Genomic DNA, 22,580 nt, shown 5'->3' with positions numbered 1-22,580 from the left:
ATGCCGATTCTCAAAGATATTCTTGAGGCAGAGTTCCCAGAGGCCTTGAAAATACTTTTCTACGTTGCATCTGCCATGGTGTTGGAGCAAAGGCCATAGCCTGGGCCTGTCGTTCCAGGAGCTGGAGATCAGACGATGGATTGAAGATCTTGTGCCAAAACGGGTCCCCTCCGCCCATAGACACAACGTGACGGTAGACAATGAAGATGAAAATAGGCAAAAAAAAGAGCTAAAATCGAACAGATTTTAAGGAGCGAAGAACGAGGACTCTCAACACGAGAAAGGTGCAGTAAAAATCTAAAGATGGCCTTCAGGGCTGTAGCTTAGGAGGAAGAGTGTCATTAGCTGGGGCAGTATGACCCCAAGTGAAACTAAAAGGCTATAGGAGATTAGCAGTTTTTTTCAGCTTAAAGCTAAACTGCTTTAAATTTACTAGGGATTCCCAGCATGACGATAGGGAATAATCATGAGCATGTGAATCCATTCAATACCCCGTGCTGGAGAATCTGAAGACGTTGTTCCTTCTCCCCTAGGTGGAGACCTTTCCTATGGGGCAGGGCAGTGCGCCCACAGCACAATAGTCCCCGTGGGGCTAGTGCCCCTTGGGTGGATCACATGGGGAAGGAAGCCCCTTATGGGGTTTGGGCACAGCCATTCACAGAGGATGAAGTATACGTCTGCTTCAATACACCCAATCCCTTCTACATCCTCCTCTCCAACCCCCTCTCTCTAGACAGAGCCAGTGTGTCAAGTCAGTCAACCTAATATACTTGACAGGACTAAAACACCAGGGAAGACACAGTATGTTACATGTGATTCTAATGCAAGTACTGTGAATAAGATGACCGGGAGTCCGACTATCATTCTATAGAGTCAGCGCAAGTGGTCCAGCCTCTCACGGTACGTGACTGACCCAAAGCAATACAACAAGCCAGCACAGCAGTTTAAAGTCAGCTCAGCTGAGATGCACGGAGAGAGTTGTCGTCCGAGGATGAACCATTGGAGCCTTGCACCAGGCGAACAGACGTGAGCTAAAAGGGAAGTTGTGAATGGAGGAAAAGGAACACAGAACGTGGTCCAGAGCGGAAGGACTACTCTGGCTGCTACCGAGTTGAACCACTGGGCATTCCAGGCCCCGGCAAAGCACCTGAGAGAGAGGACACGCAACCGGGAAGAGAGATGGCTGCAGACCCCGCAGGGAACTCGAATGCTACCGGCGCCTCAAGATGGGACACAGCTGCTACCGAAATGCTGGTACCTGCATGGAAGAGATAAACAAGAACGCAGTTTAACTGAGAGGTGCTAGACGTCCGGGTAAGCCAGGGGGTGACAACAGGAGCTAGAATGAGAGGGGCTGGGACTCTGATAAGAGATTGAGAGTCTGGGACCCCAAAAATAACCAAGATAGAGAAAGAGGAATCGTATGTTTGGCAGGAGAGTGAACCAAGCAGTTACGATAATGAATTGCAAGTCTGGGACCCGCGCCCATATGATAATCTGCGAAAAAAAGGAAGGCCTGGGGCCCTAATTGTGAAAGACACAAACAAGGAAGAATGATATGCTTATGCTTAGCAGGTAATTATACAAAGCTGGTACAACTCTACATTGCTAGTCTGGGGACAAGACCCATTTGAGAGACAAAATCCTAAAAAGTAATGAAGAATAATAGTGACTAGGACCCTGAGATAAAGAGACAGTCCATGAGAGGACAGTTGCTTGGCAGGAGAGTAAACCAAGCCATTCATAATATCGCAAGTCTGGGACCCGCACTCACAAGGAGTCAATAATGAGAGTTTGAGAAGTGGGTCAAGAACCCCGGAAGTTAAAAGGACCAAATATAAAGGAAACGTATGCTTGCTAGGCAAGTCTGTTGGACAATGAACAGTGAATCTGAAATGCATATTCTTGTGAATTAGTGACATTTACCTAAGAGCATACGGGTTCAGGAGCCCAAAAGAAAGGAAAGTAGAACAAGAAGGATTCTAGGGGGAAAGGAGCACAGCCCTAGCCTTGGAGTGTTATATTTGTGAACATTGTTTCTTTGATAAATTTGGATTACCAGAGAGACTGGGAACTTTTCAGTTGGTTGAACTACAATGAACACTTTACTTTGGGAAAAGATCAACCTTGCACAGTTGATTTAAGTTATTAGTGTTAGGGATAGAAGTAGACTTTTTGGGACACAACAGTGACAGGCTCTAGTTTTGGACATGCTGACAATTTTATTCATTTTCTTTGATGTAGGGAAACCCCTCTTAGCTTAAGGGATAGAGAGGCATTTTTCCATCTTTCTTGAGCAATAAATGTTTCTTCCCCAAAATAGGCCACCTTTGTGTTCCAGCCTTACAGTACCTTGTGGACGTTGTTTCTTACAGGTAATGCACCCTCCTTCATTGTTATCTCATGCTCTAATGTACTCAACATGCCCAATTCTTCCTTGAATAATTTAGGATAATCATTAATTATTCCTTGTGTGGTTCCAGCTTCTTTACACAACACGTGTTCTTCCCCAGGATGTAACTTCATCTGTAATTCACCCTACTGAATCCATTCCATTATGGGTGCTCCTGAACTCACCATATACACTTTAGCTGACCTTTTCCTAACGTTCTATTAAATGCCATTAAATACATACCTCAAAACGTCAATCTTTCCCCCTCCATAACCTCCTGGAAGAATAACAGGTTTAAACACGTTGCACTCTCCAAATAATCCTTAAAGTCCACTAACCCAATATTGTATACTTTGAACACGAATCTGCCATTACTCTCCTCTTGTGTCCATCAAATGAAACTGAGCACCAAGGTCTCTCACGATGATCCAGTCCTAGTCCTCCATTTACCCTCAAAACGTAATATGCAGCACAGTTTTCTCTGGAGACTACATTGCCCTCTAATGTACCTTGTTCTTGTGTCTCACATAGCACATCATTGAAAAATGACTCTCGCGTCTGCAATTCGAACATTCTTTTTCCAACGTGGGACAGTCTGTTATTTGCAAGATGATCTTCCATTCAGATCTGAAACAATGTCTCTGATCACTCCTAGGTTGGTTCACGTATGAACTTTGTACATCCCTTCTTCCTCTTTGCGTCACCTTTCTTACTGGCCCAATGGTGTACAAGTCATCTTTCTTCTCTGCTTCAAGCGTCTAAATACTTCACTCTGACACTTCAATGCTCCTAGCAATCTCTATTGTAGAATGCAAATCTGGATTTGCTCATATCCATAGTCTCTTTAAATGTCTTGTTAAGAGCATTCATCAATATAAGACCACGCAAAACTTGATCAGGTGTGAATTTCTCAAAGTCGCACTTCGCAGCTAGACCTCTTAATGCTTCCATGTAGTTATCAATGTCTTCTCCTGGCATCTGCTTTCTGGACTAGAAATGGAAACGTTCTAGAACTATATTAGTTTTCTCCGTAAATTGTTCCTCCAATCTTGTCATCCATATAGTAAACAAATCTTTGTCTTCTTCCACCTGACCTGGAGGTAGTTGTTTCATTAGCCTGTTTCCACTCCTGTAAGACTCTCCAGCAATGACAATTTCTTGGATGCTCAGAACAGTGAAGAGTTGAGAGCCAAGTACACTCAAAAGGTTTCTCTCCACGGATTCCCATTTCATGCTGAGATTCCTTAGGGATGGTAGAAATGGAATTGGAGGTTGTGCCAACATATTTAAACATTCCCTCAAATATACTCGTTTCTCCTCCATGTTATAATGAAGGATCCTTCCCTTATACTTTATTTCCACTCGTCTCCTTTTTTCCTGAAAATATCATTTGCTTCTCCTTTCACTTTCTTCTAATATGAAACACTTGCTGCTTTAATAATATTCTTCTGCCCCTCTCCCCCCCTTTAAAGGCTCCTTATCGACCTTATTAATAGAGAAACTGTTTCTTTGGCTTCAAAAGGGTAAATTTCTTCCCCAAGTTCGCAATTCAGATGAGGTGGGCAGAGTTGAAACACGTTAGCGTGCAGAACAACATGTACACACAGCTCAGTTTCCACAGCCGACATACTCCAGCCCCTTCGCTCATTGCCACTTGTGGAAATGAATAAAAGGTTACTTTCCATAATTTTATTTATGTTAATATGGTGTGGGGGAGAGGGGCGGCCAGTGTGAACAAAGCCGTTGGCCCTCTCTGCCCCAACTGTCAAACATCGAATGTTCGGAGCTCTTGTGAAAAGAAAAACCTGCGCGAACCAAGGATGCAACAATGGACAAGGGGATTGGAAGCAGGTGACGCTAAAGAATCTGGCAACCGGCCAGCAAACACCCACACCTCTGCATTTGCACATGCCTTTCCTTTACACCAACAACCAAGTGCAACAATGTCACCAAAATGGCAGAGGTGTGCTTTACAAGACCATTTTACATTACGATACACCAAGGAAGGACAAGAATGCGTTTACTGACAACCATTAAACCAATGCCCCTGGATTTGGAGTATTGCGAACAATAGTATTCCTGTGTTGTTGCTATTCAAATTTAAATACATTTTCTTCATCCAGTGCTTAAATGTGATGTGGGTGTGGAGATATTGAAGTGCAACTGAGCAGTCTCGTCATTTGAAACAATTATCTTCGTATTGGGACACATGAATTAGTGACTACAAACTCTACCGTGATATCAATGTTGCCAATGAGCCTAGATATCAGTTAAAGAATTGAAGGGACCTTGCAGTACAAACACACAATGGCTCTTTTTTTTTATTCCAAACTGCGCTGCCAGACTGATTGAGTTTTCTTTGCTTGGAATAAGGTGATCAATTGGAGGGGCAAGCACTGGATGCCCACAGCACATGCCAGTGGAGCAGAATGTTAAAGGTAAAATGGCACTGAAAGATCCAATAGGATCAGTACACAGACACAGACTGTATCCAAAGACTGGGTCAGGTGACAGTCGTCACTAGGGCTAGGAGCACAGGCCATGGGTTCTCGATCCCCTTCTAAAACTCACCTAAAGAGGGTGCAGCAAATGATCAGATTCTGTGTATGATTGAAACTATAGTATTGTGGCCCACTCATGTAATTGAGTTGGTTAAGGCAAGTTGGACACTGGCTATAAAAGCGACATTTTACGGGTCAAAACTCCAAAGAGACGTTCCCATTAGTGGGATCATGACTGTACATCAAAGATGCACAGCCATAACAAAAAGGGGAGGGGGATTTAGAAGCAATGTAATATCTGCAGGCATTACACATTAGGGGTGTCACGGTATTAGTTTTATGATGGTACAATAACCTTCTTGCCAAATGACGGTATATCATGATTATCGCGGTATAGCAGGTGGTGTTAACTAATCTTAACAAATATTTTCTAAAAGGTCATAAATTGTCAGATTTATCATCACAAACAAAACCAGGCACCCAAGACCAGAATTGGGCTTTTTAACATACTTTCCACTGAAATGCCACCCCTTGCTTCCACCAAACACAAACACACGTGTGGAGAGGAGGAGAGGGGGGGGGGCCCTGCTGCGACTGGAAAAGCAAACTGAATAGCTTTTCTTAAGTGGTCATTTAGGCTTTTAGCTCCCCCACTGGCTACTGGGGAAGATGAACATGTTGCATTCTTGATAACCTGCATGCCACAGATCAATGGAGTCTGATGGTAGTAGACGCTTGTGCTCATACACGCACACGCTCACAATCTCTCTTTACGTTACAGCCTTTAGTTTACTTGCGGGCCAAAAGGTGTTCAGTAATCACCGCCATGTTACCCTTTGGTATGGCAGCAGGGAATACCCACAGAGATGAGTAAATTTCACAGTGTGACTTATTATATGTAAATTCAATGATGGAACCAGGGAAATCCCCCATTGTCATATGTTTAGAAAACATTATCCATTATAAATATATGAACCCCAAAGCCGCCAACCCAAAGTAAACCCTTTTCCTTCTTGGCACTGTATTTATTCTTCCTATTGCTAACATATTGATTTTGTGTCGGGCACGTGTGGTTTATGGAATGGCATTAAAAACTGCTCCAACTGAAACTACTTGGCAGACGGCACATCCAACAGTACAAGACTAAGACTGCGCAGCACTTGCTTACTGCAGCCTTTCCAAATCAGATTGAAAAACACACTTAACGGTATGAACGGTATACCGGTTTAAACAATGTGACGGTTATTATTGTTCTATTAGGTGGTTCACGGTATCTTTAACGGTATACCGTAATACCGTTGCATCCCTATTACACATACAGGTTTCTTAATAATGGAGATGTATTGCTATAGCAACAAAGATTAAACGGATATTAAGCCAATTTCAGGGGTACTAAACTGGCATCAATGTCCTAATATTAAGGACCAACACTTTTCTGAGATACTAACATTTACTGTGTCTTTCCTTTTTTGAAATGTCACAAAATTGTGCTATGGCCATTGGGCTGGTGGAGTCTTTCCATGCTGTATTGAGATTTGGAAAGACCTGCAGCAATGTGTGTCCAAAATTTGACATCATTTCCTTTTCATGAACAAAGTGCGTGACATATTGAATGCGCTGGCTGTGACGTGCAAAAACGATTTCCCTCTCCCAAAAGCAAGTGGCTATTCACCCTTTGCTGCTACTCCCTTCCTTTAGTGAAACTGGTCAGAAGGTTTCCTTTGAATTGTAGCTTACAATCCCAGACTTATCAGACTAGAAACCCTTTGAGAAGATGCACACTTGGTAAGCACTTCTTCTTGATCATTTAAGTTGCTCTAATGAAGCCATTTTGTGTTATCTAGCAAAGTCCCAGTATTGAAAAAAAACTTTGGTCAGTGGTCAACAGAACAGCATGCCATCTATCGCCTGTTGTCAAGCGCATCAAACCAAAGATGATCCTTTGCGGACGCCTTCATCTGAGTGCTTGGGAAGACTGGGGCAGGTCTAATGATCTTGAGGTACAGCTGGAGTATCAGAATTGCAAAACTGCATCAAGCAACCAGAACACATACCAAAGTGAGGTGTTCAGGGGAAGAAATTACACCTTAATGAAGATAATAAAGTAACAGGAATGCAGAGATCAAGTTTCTGTAATCACGCACTTAACAGCATGGTATGAAGTGGGCCACTACCTAAAACGTTAATAACAGAATACATCCAGCCTCTGATTAGTCCATATTCAAAAGTTCTAGAAGATCAGGAACAACGGCACAGTGAAGCTCTTGCACTTCCCTCGCTGAGCAAGACCAAGAAATCCAAAGTTGTCCTCATTTTACTTAGTTGGGTCTTTCAAGTTAGCACCAGACACTATCAAGAGTGGATCAGAACAGAGGAAGACCCATCTGCATGCATGTTCTGAAGCTGGAAGTTTCTTACGTGACGCTGACCTAGCATAATAGAGCACCTTTGTGTCGATTTTTCTGTTGAACAAATCAATACATGCTTTATTTATTAAATCAAGAATTGGACACAACCCCTGCTACACTTTTATACTCATTATGTCCTCTAGCACCAACCCAAATTTTGCTGCTGCCCGTAGATATGAATATTTACCTCTTTCACGGTTATCTGTACTTTTCATTGGGGAGGGTCAAAAAGAGAGCATTGGGATAGCAAGACCTCAAAATGCACTTGCAAACTACAGTGGTCTGCATTGTTGGAAGCAACCGCTGAATTAAGCTCAGGCATTCACCTCCCATTTGTTTCAGGTTATATATGTTTCAGGTTTTCACCAGCTCCCATATTTGAACCACAAAGAAAATCCATGCAGGTCCAAACCATTTCTAGTATCGAACCATCAGTTTGCATGGATTATTGGTTTATCCCATCATATTGAGAATAACATATTTCCAGGAATGAGGGTGTGGGAGGGAGATTTCACAAGAGGTCCTTTTCCCGTACCACCAATATATAGGTCAATGTTTTGGAAGCCAAACATGAAATGTGTTGCATGGACACCAGCCATTTGGGGAGACAAAATTATTATAGATCATAAAGGATCAACAAAATTCTAATCGACATACAGCCCTTAATATGGAGATCGGATGTGGCCTTCAAAATGGCACCCACAAACAGCCCAGGATAATCAGGCTGAGTTTGGGGCTTCAGCTTCATCAGCACAAAAGAAAACAGGGAATGAATCGAATTATATTAGGCAGCATTTCCTGGGTAGCATATGAAGATTTGTAGAGGGATTCCAAATTTGCGGCGTCATGCCTCAAGTCCACATAGAGCACATTAAGGAAGATGAACTTCAGTGTTCCTTAGACATGCACAGGATGATGGGATTGTCCGTCACAGAGCTTTCAGCGCACCGTCATTTTTTTCCTGCAGGAGGTTTCCAAAGCTTCGGCCTATTTTCATGCTCAAAGGCACATACACGTGGTCGCCTAAACCATAGTTGACTCGTTTGGCATTAACTCTGCAAATTGTGTGCAGTGAATAAAAACCTAGCTTATCATAATTATCGGTCAGCATTTACATTGCTGCTGTTCCACTAGGAAAGTGTACACTTCGCTATGCAAAATGATATTACAAGCACACACATGGTCGCTGGAAAGCCTGATGTTAGTAAGCCATTTACCTGGCCTCCTTTTGTGAGACAAATCAAATGGGGTACGCATCCCTATTCAGAATTGTCCTTTGTTCGCATGAAATTGAGTTTTAGTCAAACCGATGCTACAGGTTTGGTTACGATCCTAAGGGATGAAGAGGCAGGCCACAATGGAATACCGCACCCCATAACACCATCAAACGATGCTACAATTTAGAGATGTGTTCATTGTAACAGCAAGCGTTCATTTTAAAGACGGCAAGCATGTGGACATTTTGTTTTCTTCTGGTGGTGACCCTTCGAGATCTTAAGTGGGTGAAATTAGCACTTATGCATCCATCTCCTTTAACCCATCTATTTTGCCAACCCCCCAGTCCCCAAAAATGAACATTTCATTTACGGATACTGTTGCTCTCAAATTGAGGATTAAATTAAAGTTTATTCCAGCAGCTTCAACATGTGTGCTCCTTGTTACGTCAAATAGTGTAAAACAAGACTGAGGATTTGAATACCACAGTGACTTTATTAATAATGCAGTGATCGGGGTAGGTTTGGGAAAATGCCTACCTATTCTAATACAGAATCCTAAACAAGAAGGCAACGATCAGCTCAAAAACCAGTGGCTACAATGTTTCTCCCTCTCTCTCCCATTGTAATCAGCGTCCTAAATCAGCCTTAGTCTCTCACACCAAGTCCCCTACCCTAAAGCAGAAGAATCCAAAGGCCAGACAGCATAAAATAATACCCTCTTCTTAAGAAGCCCCAAGGTTCTGCTGCCCTAGTCTAACAAAGTTTCAACCGGGGCCCAAAAAACATGTCCTAAAACCTATCTTTAATAGTCTATACCATGGATTACAGTTCACACACATCCGTATAAAGGATCTCAGGGCTGTATTTAATTTGGACACTCCCTAGCCCCTCAGCCTCCCCCCCAGAGCTCCCTTCTCGTATAAGGTTTTTCAGCCCTTTCTTGGAATTCATTGTGGCTTGTGGGAAGGCCCTTTTCTAGTATGAGATGTTATCTCTCGTCTCTTATGGTCTCCTTCCGGAACTGGGTGTACATGCCTCCCTTGTATAATAGTTTTGGTCTGGGATCAGACCTGCAGCTTTCTCCCCTTGTACCAGAGTTTGGTATCACATCCTTCTCGGTTCCTTCACGAGTCTAACAGCAATGCAATTATTCAGATGGGATATCAAGCCCCAGACGGTGGTCTCCTGTCGCCTGCAGGTGGTGAGAAGTATTTCTCCCCCTCAGGTCGAGTGCTTGTCAGATGAACTATGTTCTATCCTTGGCCATCCTGTCCGAAGCCAGGCTCTGCCTGTGGCTGCCTGTGAAGGGTATGGCTACTCCCCCTCCAATTCTTTCTATGCGAGGTGTGGTCCTGGGGCCTTGCTATCCACATCCTGCTAGGTCTCCAAGTGAACAAGTTCTTCAATGCATCGAACAGCATATTTCTCCAGCCGATATCTTGTTTTGGGCTGCCAAACTGTGTAGTCAGCAATATTGTCTTCCCTCTGGTTCTTTTGAGTCAAGGGATCTGGGCTCTCCAGTTGGAACTCTTCCCAGGAGGTCTTCGAGGGATTTCCAGTGTTCCATGTACAGCTGGGGATACATCTCCTGCAGAGGTTTATCTACTGGGCTTCTCCCACCTTTTCTAATAGCTCAGGAGAGAGGCTCTGTGCTTCGCCCTTTGTTTCCATGGGTTGCTTTCTAGGATGTTTGTTTCCCCCATAGGTTGCAATTGGCATGGGACCAGGGTCCCTAATTTGTGCGCCACAGTCCTAGAAAAACCTCAAAGGTAGGCGTGGGGGTCAGCACCACCTATGTCGAACGTGCTCTCTTGCATTTCCACGTTCTTAGCAGTGCAAGTCTTTGGAAAAGGGCCTCCTTGCGAGCGCATTTCCTGCTTTCTTTGGTATAGCAGTTTCCACGGTTGGTGAGTGTTTTGTGGAGACTGCAGGCTCAAGATCTCGGTATCATAACCTCATGGCGCCTGCAAAAAGAACTCTCTTCTCTCTGTATGAATTCAGCAAAGCAGTCCACACAGGAGTTATATTCCTGTGTCCATACGTCAGACCTGCAGTGGAAAATGCAAACTCCTTTCAGTTTTAGTACATTGTTGATGTCGTAGTTAGTGTTTCCATGAGAAGGTGGGGACATGCCACGGCTTGGGGGAAATCAGCAGGCCTGGAAAATCGTGCCTCTGCAACCATCAGGGTGAAACATTGGGTAGCGGCTGATCCAGCCCCATCCCTAGCAGCCAGCTGCCCTCCAACATGAATCTAGGAAGAGGTGAGTATTCGTCAAAACACACTAGGGGAGGACTTTGAGAAGGTTTTTACCCCTGTACGTAATCCCAAACGTATTATCATACATAACATGTAAAGGTAAAGTTCAAAGATGTTTTGGTAATTCAGTTTCTTCCATAACCTACTAGGCCCTCCGACTAGAGCTAAATCAGACGTCAGTGTTTCTAGCCCTAGATGTCGGTGTTGTGTCGCCTATCCAGGGTGAGGGGACAGAAAGAGGCTCACCGGATTTCTCAACTACTATAAAAGAAATATCAAGACAGTGTGTGTCCAGATAGCAAGTTCTAGCAGGAAAACTCAACTCCTTTAATATTCCTGCTCTGTAAAACTTCAAGTTTAAAAAGGATAAAAATGTAGACCATAACAGTACACATAATCTTAGCATAGCGCTGCCATTACTGCTTGGAGAACCCTTTTTATCGCTGGCCTACCGGTTTCAGTGGCTATTACCAGTGTTGCCACTTTCCTCAGGACCTTAAATGCTCTATTTTTTGGAAGCACATTGGTACATCTGCTCCAGGAATCTCTATAGAGTATATTTTATGTTTAGCTTTTAGTCTTTCACTGTCCTAGGTACATCTGTTACCCAATCTACAGGCAGAGCTAGTGCCTAATTCAGCGGGGAGCAGGGTGCCCTCAGTGATCAAGGGTGTTGGTTAGTCATCTCAGGCTTATGGGTTTCGCACAGCTTCCTCAGCGGATTGCTGCTGTGTGTACAACTGAAAAAGGTCCATTCCGGAATACACGGGTCTATGCGTTTGTAGAGGTGTGAGCATAGAAAGGCGGGTCTACCATCATCCATTTACTTAAAAATGTCAAAAAAAGCCCAGGCGAGGCCATGCCCATCATGGGGATGGTTGCATTCCTCACACTGACATGCCATTGTCATTTGATGGATCAGTCATGAGGAGCATATTTGTTTTAATTTTGGTGATTGAAAAAACCCGTTCCAGCATGCAAATTTCTAAGTGAAAATTATATACTTCTTTCGGGCATACCTTTGCTGGGTTTGGGGGCTGGGGGCAATTACAAGCCTGCCGTTTCAGGTTTTTAGCATCTAAAAAAAGTATGTAGAATGTAACACACAGAGGTTGGATCAGGATTCAGGAACCATACCAATCAACTGGAACCAACATGTAATGTGGGCTAAGAACACGGTACACTAAAAATCCAAATACCACACAAAGAACAACTTGGGAGCTCAAGTACTTAAGAGTCTAAACCTGAAAAATGGTGGTCTGAACAAAGAAACAGGATTTATCTCACACTATGACCCTACTTTGAGACTGAGATCTTGAAAGCAATCACATCGACAGTACCCAAATTTGACCTGCCGCTACTACCTCCCACATACAACCCTTAGACACTATGTTTAGAACCTTGTATGGATAAAGACACAAACATCATGTATGGCAATTTTGGATGTCTAAGCAGAAATTATTGGTACCCATTGTAAAGAAGAGGCATGCCCAGCCAACAGCAGAAAGTTCACCATTGGAACAGTGGTAAAGTATTCTTGTTAATTGCCACTTTGTATGTGAGTCAATAAGGCACTGTCCGATATGAGGCACAGCGAGGATACATTAGGATATAGCATCTTGGAAGCTTAGGGAATATTTCTGGATTCGTTTCACAATATACATAAATGTTATCCTGAGGAACTCAGGTTAACGTATTTACCACCTAGCACTGCAAGGAGGCTTCAGAAACGTGCAGCCACCTGTGACCAAAATTCAGTCCCCACACACTGGTGCAGTGCTTTTCTTAGTCTGGCAGGGCATTACAATCACTGCAAGCAATAATTTGGCTGTGACTGCCAGGAATATGCATATATACATTGTAATTTGAAATACTAGAGTCTGTTTATAACATTGGAAACTGCATACCATTGTACATGTGAAAAACCTTACTACATAGGGAAGCTGTGAAAAGCATACCCTATTCCTTCTCAGCCTGTGTGCCTTTGAATCTAACATTTTGGAACCGCTCTACAATTGCGTTCCTCTTTTTCTTATGCTGGGTTCCACTCAGACATTATGCGTTGAAACGTTGGGCACATTACGACTGCATAAAATGTCCTTTAAATGTAATGTGAGGAGTCTGGTATGAAAACATGATTTTGGCTGAAGAGTTTTATAGAAAGTAAAAGGGGTTTGAAAAATATCTCACTGGCCCCCTGCTGTAAGAATATTTTCCTTTCCTAAATAAAAAACTAAGCATCTGTCTATGTCAGAAGGTCCAAAACAAAACAGTCATATGTCCATGTCTAAAGTTCTATTCTGACCCTCACACTATAAACTAAATTCTAAAGTGACGATGGTAAGGTCTTTAGCCTTGGGTGTTTTAAACATGTGTTCAAAAGGACAAATAAATAGCTCCAACACAAGATAAAAGATTCTTGCTCCTTCCCCTAGATTCTTCTTTACTTTATGTTTTGAAAAGTAACAATTCTTTGTGCCTTTCTAGAACAGTAACACTGACATAAAACTTTGTTTTTTGGTCTCTTTTTGGATACATGGTATACTCTCCTGCCAGGGGTTTGCTCCTTTTCTTCTGGTTAACATAATTCTTTTTTCAAGATCCTGATCTTCTCTCTCAGGCCCCTTTAACTTATGTACAGTTATTGTACCTGTCTGGTATACTCTCCCGCCAGGGCTTCTTGTATTCACACAGGCTCTCTGCCCTCTCCCAGACTTGCACATCTACTTTGTTTGATAATATATCTTCTTGATATATTATCGTGTTCAAGTTTACGTTTTCCATAAACTTGCACTGACTACATTCACATACTTGTAGGGTTTTCACTTGTAGTTCATTTCCCCTTTACCAATAAGCTTTCTCGCTCATCTATTGGTTTCTTTATTTACTATTGCTCGCATTCAGCCTGGCCGCCGATACACCCTCGTGTCCCTGCTGTCTCTGGGTGGACTCACCGGTTCTTGTTGGCGTTCCTGGTTTCTCCAGTGGTCAGCCGGTGTCGGTCTTTCAGTTGCTTCCGTCTCGCAACTGCTTCCTTTTGGCTTTCCCATCCCTCATGGCTCTTCTGGGCTCGCCTGCTTTGTCCCAGGTTCCGGTAAGTAAGAGGCTATTATCAGACACCTGCTAACCCCCAGGAGTCCATCAATGGCCCCTGACGTGCCCACAGCGTGTCCTCTTCGCGTGGCAGCTTCTTTCTTCTTGGCTCTCCATCCACCTGGCTCCCCCACACCAGTCTCAGCTTTCAGTCTCTCGATCCGCACAGAGAGGCACAGCTCTCTCCCGCCAGCAGCAGACTTCAACTCTCTGCTTCTGCTCTTTACATTTCCCAGTCACAGGTGTGCATGTCTAACAACTAGAGCACTCCTTGGGTTTGTGGCCTCCTCCGCTCTTCATTGCTCAGTTTCCTCTTCCAGGTAGCAGTATTTTGATCATTCTGGGAAAGGAAGTCCATTCTTACAATGAACATGGATAAATATTCTAAATATTTGATGGTCCAGCTCGGTGTGTGATTTCTTCCCTCCCTCTCACAGCCGCCCCCCTGCCCTCATGTGTCTTGTAACACCTTATGATTAAGAGGTCTCTGGGACTTCGAAAGCTCATGGAAACACCATCTGTGCACAATATTTTGTTAGTCCAATAAAAGTTATAAAAAATCGGATTTTGCTTGATTTTACAACTGGACTACACTGCGCAAAACCCTTTCTTGCACAAAGGGTGAAAATATTCCCAAAAAAGCCGTGATAAAGGTAATCCGTGCTTTATTTCGGATGGGCTAAATGTGAACATTTTACACATTGTGTAAAACGTTCAGAATGATCGCAATGTGTTAATAACACACTACATGCACGCTTTACAACCACATCTGCTTCACTGCCTCATGAAACGCCTCCTGAGGGGGAGCAAGACGCCCTTTTAACATACAGGGCGTCACTAGCACCGTCAGCTCTCCTGGCAGTGTCTAATCCAGGGCATGGAAGCCACCACAGAAATCCATACACTCTAGGGAGAGACGCTGGAACTCACATCACCAATCGCAGGCTTCCGAAGTTCAATCAGAAAATGACAAAACAACCTTGCTTTCAGAGAGGAGACGTCAGCAGCTGATTGGCTACGCAATTACTGGATGACTCACTGGGATGCGCAATGCGCTTTCTATCGATGAAAATCAACAGCAGAGCACAATTACGCAGGTAAAGTGACGTCAGTGTCTGGCTGGACAATAGCAGACGTAATCCAAAATAATGTTGACAACTAAACAGATATACAAAAAAACCTCTATGAAGCCTTTTCAATCTACAATTCTGCCACCGACAGAATACAATCTCAAAGTGTGAGGTGGGGGAGCTGTGTGTCTAACGCCCTGCTTTCTTCCCACCAATCAATAAAAAAGAAAACCTAAAGCCGGAATTTGAAATAAACCCAGCAATACCGAGCCAGATTAATCGGCAGGAGATGAGTGCAAAATAGGGTGGGACCAGGGACCATATCTGCAGCTTTTCTACATGGCTGCATGCATTATCAGTATTGGCCAGAGTGACGAGTGTAATTATGTTTCGACTGTTTGCACACAGAACCCAAAGCTAGACATGAAAAATGTGCGATAGCTAAGAAAAAAACAGACCATAGGGTGGTTGGCGTGTTACATGAGCGTGTGAACAGGAAATTCACGGATGTCTCTTTTAGCTCTTGGAAGCATTGCGGGAGGGCTGAAAAATCAAGGAAGGCAGAACTGTTAAAAGTGAGCATGTTCGCTGGGTCCCCTGCAGAACACAGGTGGAGAACGGGGACAAACACTGCAGTAGCACAAGTAAAACAATACACCGCATGAAGACAAAACAATACATTCCGATTGGTTGACGGCCTACTGCACATTCTTGTACCCATGGTCATGGTCATCGTCACAAGATTAAGGCAACGGTGCATATGAAGCACGAGTGCCCATAACTCTCAGTAACGCTATGCGGCATTGGTACAAGGAGCATTGGGCAGATCGGGTTTTAGTCCCCCTGAAATGTTGACCTGTTGATATGGCTGCCTGACCTACAGAGCAGTGGCCAGGCAGGACAAGACACGGACAATAAACGGTGCCAGCAGCTGCACAATAACAAACGCCCGGCAGCAATTACTAATGTAAAGAGTTTAATTGTTAGCACCTGCAGTCGTATGCGTACGTTTGTTGGCGGTTGAAATCGTGATGGAGGATTAGTACTTGCATGTCAGTAAGGGGCACAGGAGACAGCTCATTCTCACCACAGTCCTTAAGTGTATGGTTTCAGACGTGAAGGAGAGACTAAACGTAACATTAAAGTTGCACTAGAATAGTGTCATTAGCCTCAGATTACAGTGTGTAAAGTTAGATGTTCCCACTAAAGTAAGTGTGCCCCCCCCCGTCTCTGAAGTTAGCACCTCTCCCAACATTTGAAGGATTTGGCCACCCCCCCCACCCGCTCAAGTTTTAGCTTAGGTGCAACCCCTACCCTGCGGCACAGGTCAATGCCGCTTTTAGCACCCTGACGTCGAACCGGGTGAACTGGTTTCCCACATTTTTTTGTCATTGCCCCCTCCAACCTCCATCACCGTTCTAGATTTTTAAAAAAGCAGGGCGAAAGAGAAGAACAACATTGAAAGAGAACAACAACACTGAAAGAGTGCCCCTAAGATAAGGACGCTCGCTCAGCAGCTGGGGGGGGGGAGGGGAGTGTCCCTTTACTATTTTAACCTTGTGCAGCAAAAAGAAGGAAGATGCAGGGACAGTGATCACATGGTATGAGAGCAGATGAATTTTTGATTTTGGATATTTCTTACACGCACCAGACAGACTTACCTGCATTCGGGCGAAGGTGGTAACTATACATCAGAGTTAGAGTGTGTACGTACTGCATTTAATCTGTAACCATCAGCTCATTTCAATAAGAAGGTTTTGGACATCTTTCTGAATACCTCCAGAGACTGGCATGCCCGGATTTCAACTGGTAACTGGTTCCACAGTTTGGGGGCCGAACACGAAGAACCTCCTGCCACCCATAAAAACCCATTTTGCCCAGGGTACGCACATTAACAATTTATCTCCGGAACGGAGATCTCTTGTTGGCTGGTAAAGACATACCCTGGCACTCAGGTATTTTGGTGCAAGACTATTAAAGCACCTGTACATCAGACAGGCCACCTTAAATTTAACACAGTCTTCCACCATTAACTAGTGTAGAGATCTACAGAGAGCCGAGACATGGTCCCTCTTCCCAAGGTAATCAGCCTAATCACTGCATTTTGGGCCCTCTGGAGTCCCTGGTTTGCTGGGATCCCTGCCATTAGACTATTACAATAGTCAAGATGTGAGTTGGTCAGGGCCCCTAACACCACTGCATGTTCTTCGATTGCAACAAAAGGGAGCCCATTCCTAAGCATGCGCAATTAATAATATACTGCCTTCACTTTGGCACCTACCTGGGCTTCACTGCCCAGGATTACCTGCCAGATACACCCGAGATTCTTTACTTACCTCAAGAACTGGAGTTCATCACCCAAAATCAAGGGGGGGGTGCCCTTTGTCTTTCACCCATCATTTCACCTTCTGCCCTTAATAGTATAACCTCAGTTTCCGCTGCATTTAGCTGTAACTGATTGCATGCCATGCATCTTTTAATCTCTCCCATGCATTGATCGATCTCAAATGCATCAACAATATTCTCTGTCTCTATGTAAATCTGAGTGCCGTCCGCATAGGAATGGAATCTTAACCCATGCCTCCTCAGTATGTTAAGTACCGGGCAAATGTATAAATTGATAATCAGTGGCAAAAGTGCATAGCCCTGTGGGACTCCGCACCCTAGCCATAGTAACTTTGAAGGAAACCTCCGATTGTCACCCTTTGGGTCCTATCCTTCAGGAAGGGACCGAACCATTCCACCACTACTTTCGAAGCCATTCCAATTTTTTCAATTTGTTGAAGAATGATCTGTTGATCCACTGTATCGAAGGCCGTACATAGGTCCAACATAAACAATGTGGATGCCCCTCTATCCGCAGCCTCCAGCAGATCATCCTGGACCGCCAGCAGTGCAGTCTCTGTCCCATGCTTGGGTTGAAACCCTGACTGACATTTGCCCAGTAGCCCCTTACTATCCACAAAACGTTGGAATTGGATGCATAGCGCTTTTTCCAGAATTTTAGTTGGGCCGCACAAGTTGGCCACTGAGCTTTAATTTGTTAAGACTGTTGGATCTAGATTAGGTTTCTTTAACAAGGGTTTCACAAGTGCCCCATTCAGACACTCAGAACATGGCCCTCCATTAGTGATTTATTTATAAACGCTGTTACAAATGGAGTAATGTTCGCTGCCAGACGCTTAGCCGTGCATGCCAGACTTGGTTGCTTCTGCTTTCCATCATTCAGTCTTCATGCTGCTTCTGCTTTGCTTCCTTCATTCTTCATTAAAGAGGACTTGGAGAGGGAGTGGAAAACACCTAGTGTGGCAGCTCAGATCCCATGCCCACTTCGGCAATTAGAACTTGTAGTGGTGTACCAAGGCTCTACAATGAAGGGAAATTGAACATTTTGGGCCAGTGTCTGGAACTTTCATGCCAAGCTGCTGCCCCTGCGAAAGGCCATCCAGATGGGCCTGCAGGTGATGCAAAGTTTCCTTGCATATGCCGCAATGAATCAAGTGTGAAATCCCATATTTCTGGCTTTTAGGCTCATATCGTGTTGAACTCCCTATACTTTTGTGGTCCAGCATTTACAGTGTATCCCAGAGGAGACCAGAAGCCTGTACCGTAGGATCCGCTCCCGCTTCCAGAGGGAAGGTCGCTGGGATCATCACGCAAAGCCCATTTGATAGGCAAAAGCATTGGCGGGCCCTGAGCTGGATCCAAGATGGTCACTGGCCTGGCTGACTCCACCACAAAAACAATCTCGCCATAAAAATAGAAACGCCCTCAATCACCAAATCTTGTGAATCCTCAACCGCCAAACTCTCAACATCACCTTCTCAATCTATCAACATACACCTCATCTATAGGCCACCAGGTCCCCTTGGAACCTTTGAGGAGGACATCTCTATGATCCTCTCAAACAATCTAAAAAACTCATCGCAAGCCATCCTCCTGGGTGACATGAACTTAGGTTTCAACGACCACAAAGGCTTGCAAGCGACTAACATCGCCAATATCATCACAGAACTGGGATTTACCCAAAGAATCTCAACCTACCCACGAAAAAGGTCGAACACTCGACTGTGTAGCCAACCACAACTAATGTAACAATTACCGATGTCTGCCCACAAATCTGGACAGATCATGCACTAATAACCTTCCTCATAAATGAAACCACCACCCAACCCAAGGAAAATATATTGCCACCCCCCCTACCAAACAGAAATTAAAAAAAACAACTGCGGACAAACTGCTCCCACTTATCCTACCAACTCTAAATTCCTTATCTGAATCACTAAACCCAACAGCCCTAGTGAACGAATTTGACTCAACCACGGCCATATCCTTGGACACTATCGCCCCGCTGAAAATGAGAAAAAGCAAGCCCAGAGAACATTTAAACACTCGGTTCACCCCTCACCTCAAATCCCTAAGAATTGAAAAACGCAAATGCGAATCCGCCTGGCGACTAACTCCATCAGAGACTAACAAAGTAGCTCTCATCAGTGCCTCTAAGATCTACAAAAATGAAATAAGGAGGGCCAAAAAAGAAAACTTTAACAACAGAATACTACAGGCTAAATCTGGAACCAAAGAGCTATTTCTTATATTAAAAGAACTGGAAAACCCTATCCCTGCTCCAGACAACTGCGACAAAAATAAAACATGGGGTTCTAACATCCAAAAAGCTCTAAACAACAAAGTTGCCACACTCCAAACCAAAATTGAGAAAAAGAAACAAAATATACCACATTCAACCAATCAAAGTGGTAAACCACCACCTCTACCAAACCAGAACATAAATTCAACTTCACCGAAGTAACCATCCTAGAGATTGAAAAAATAATACTCTCGCTCAAACCAACCAACTGTCGAGGCGACATATGCCCAGCCCAACTGATAAAAGACGCGGCCAGAGACCTATCCCCATTTATCTCCAAACTTATTAATGCTTCCTTTGCATCAGGCACTATACCAGACAATCTTAAACAATCATGGGTCCTCCCCCTCCTTAAAAAGCAAACCCTGGACCCCTCCATCCCGACTAACTACAGGCCAATCACTACGGTACCATTTCTGCTAAAAATCCTAGACAGAGTGGCCTACCTACAGATCCAGAAAAATCTTGCGATGCACCAACTATTAGGCACCAGACAGTCAGGCTTCAGGCCTCAACATGGTACCGAAACTGCGCTCATCGATCTCAAAACCCAAGTCGATGAGCTGAGAGATCTTGGAAAAACTGCCCTACTCCTCCTACTGGACCTCTCAGCGGCATTTGACTTGGTGGATCATGATGTGCTCTGTACCCACTTGGAAACCGCGGCCCACTTCTCCACACATGCCATTGCATGGATCAGGTCGTTCCTAAGCGGAAGAACCATGAGGGTTTTCTCCACCTCCACAGCGGCTGACCCAGTACCTATCACATGTGGCGTCCCCCAGGGATCCTGTGTCTCTCCGACTATGTATAACATCTTCACGAAGCCCCTGTTCGATGATCTGGACCTTCTGGGTGTCACCTACACAAACTATGCAGATGACACTCAGATTCTCATCCCACTTTCGCAGGATTATTAACAGGATTTGGCCTTGGTGAACAGAATATACCTCATCATCCAGGCATGGATGGCACGGCATGGTCTATGCCTGAATGATGACAAAACGGAACTCATCATACTGGGGAACACACAAAATATCAAAAGACTGAACGATGACTACTCATCATTTGTCATAGATGGCAACACCATTAAAGTAGCGAAAGAAGTAAAAACACTATGTTTTTACCTCGACTCTTGCCTCTCTCTAACAAAGCAAGTGAATGCGATGGCCTCTAGCACCGCTTACACCTGTAAGCTGATTAGAGCAGCTAAACCATATATATCCACCGCCAGCTGCCTCACCATATCAAGAGCCCTGGTATTATCCAAATTGGACTATTGCAATGCACTATACATAGGGTCCAATAAACACACACTGCAAAAAATCCAAACCCTGCAGAACAACACCCTTAGAGCCGCCCTAGGAATCCCAAGAAGAGAGCATATCTCAGACGTCAGAAGACAATCTAACTGGCTATCCACACTGACAAAATTAAACTCAAAACAGCATCATTGACTTTCAAAGGTATTAATGATCTAGCCCCCAAATACCTAACAGAAAGATTCAAAAGAGGAACTTCTAGCAGACCTACCAGAGAAGCATACACCAACCAACTAACTGTGCCCCCATTTAGGTTGAGCACAGCCGGAGGCATCAGCTTCCCCGTCAAAGCGGCCCAGCTATGGAACTCCCTCCCATCATGCTTAAGGTTTGACCAATCTTATCCACACTTGAGACTTAATTGCATTAAATGGCTCAAAGAAAATGACCTATAACTGTCAAAATAAGACCACTCACGTCTGACCCACCTGTTAATCCGCAGCTGAACGCATACCTCCTTGCTCATCACCCCCGCTTAACCCACCTTGCTCCTTGACATTCAATGTATACTGTGTATACACCCCTGTGTACAATCACCTGTGTATGTAACTATGTATATTGTCATCATTTACTGTCAATGCACCCTGCAACCTTCCTGAAATGTGTAACTAACATGTAAGCTTAAAGTATTCTTGAACACGCGCCCGGATACCCTCGGGTCTGGCACGCGCTATAAATAAATAAACAAACATGCTTCTCTGCCATTTTGAGGCCTTGGGCAGGAGGCCTTGAGCCAAGAGAAGCCTCAGACAGGGGAGGATACAGCTTGGGTCTTGCACCAGAAGCCTAGGCGTCAACCTCAAAGATCACTCTGGTAGGTGGTAAGCCCTCAGCTGGAAAGTCGGTAGTCTTAACGCCCCGACTTACAACCTCGGAGCGAGCTCCGGGAGGCTGGACGCCCTCAGCACTTGTGCCAGTAGCCCTGTTGGACCGTGCCAAGGACAGACTCTTGGAGGGGACACTCGACAATCCCTTACCCCCTGGGGTAGAAGATGGCGAACTTGATCGCCTTTCTGAGGATAGCCTGGATCAGCTTAGAAGCCGGTAGCCAGGACGGCCTCAGGTCTGTCCCCGAAGCGCCCGGAATAGCCTCTGGGCCCCTTGGCTTGGGAGCCGGTAGCCTTGGAGGCCTCAGGCCTGCCAGAACCTGAATTCAAGGAACTCTGATCCATGGGAACGCCGGGGAAGGAGTCTTTGCGCTGTCGAGCCGTGCTGTAAAGAGGGCCTAGAGACGAAGTCCTTAAGGCGGGGAGTAGGAGAAGTGTGGAAGATCTCCTTCCACTGCAACAACTGATTCTTCAATGCCCTCTGACCAAGAGTACTGCACATCTCGTAAATCCTCTTGCGGCCGACAAGCGCCAGGGGAGGTGAGGCACCGAAGGAAAGTTAAATAAGATTGAAAAAACTGAACGGGTACCAAGCGGGAAGCTAAAAAAGTCCCATGACCGAGACCGCACCCAGCACGCTATACTAAATTTAAAGGTGAGGCTACATTTTTTGCTGGCAAAGGTTCTGGTACCGTCTTCATGTTGAGGGAGGCCTACAAGGATGGAGGAAAGGGGACGGGAGGTACGAGTATGTAAAGTGGGGGCTAAGTTATGACTATTTTTGGTACGCACATTTTGACATTTAAAAAAAATAAAACATGAACGGGTTTGCAGCAAACTCAT

At 44.5% G+C, this 22,580-nt stretch overlaps 1 protein-coding gene across 2 annotated transcripts in view; it reads right to left on the bottom strand.

Moving 5' to 3' along the window:
* The window catches only part of RASA3 (RAS p21 protein activator 3), a 1,503,746-nt gene that overhangs the window by 552,938 nt on the left and 928,228 nt on the right, over positions 1–22,580 (bottom strand). The gene's annotated exons all lie outside the window — the stretch shown is intronic.

The sequence above is a fragment of the Ambystoma mexicanum genome, chromosome 7p (assembly GCF_040938575.1).
Source record: "Ambystoma mexicanum isolate Mex_15411 chromosome 7p, UKY_AmexF1_1, whole genome shotgun sequence".
Taxonomy (NCBI): Eukaryota; Metazoa; Chordata; class Amphibia; order Caudata; family Ambystomatidae; genus Ambystoma; species Ambystoma mexicanum.
The sequence above is the reverse complement of the archived record's forward strand: the minus strand, read 5'-3'. Positions and strand labels throughout refer to the sequence as shown.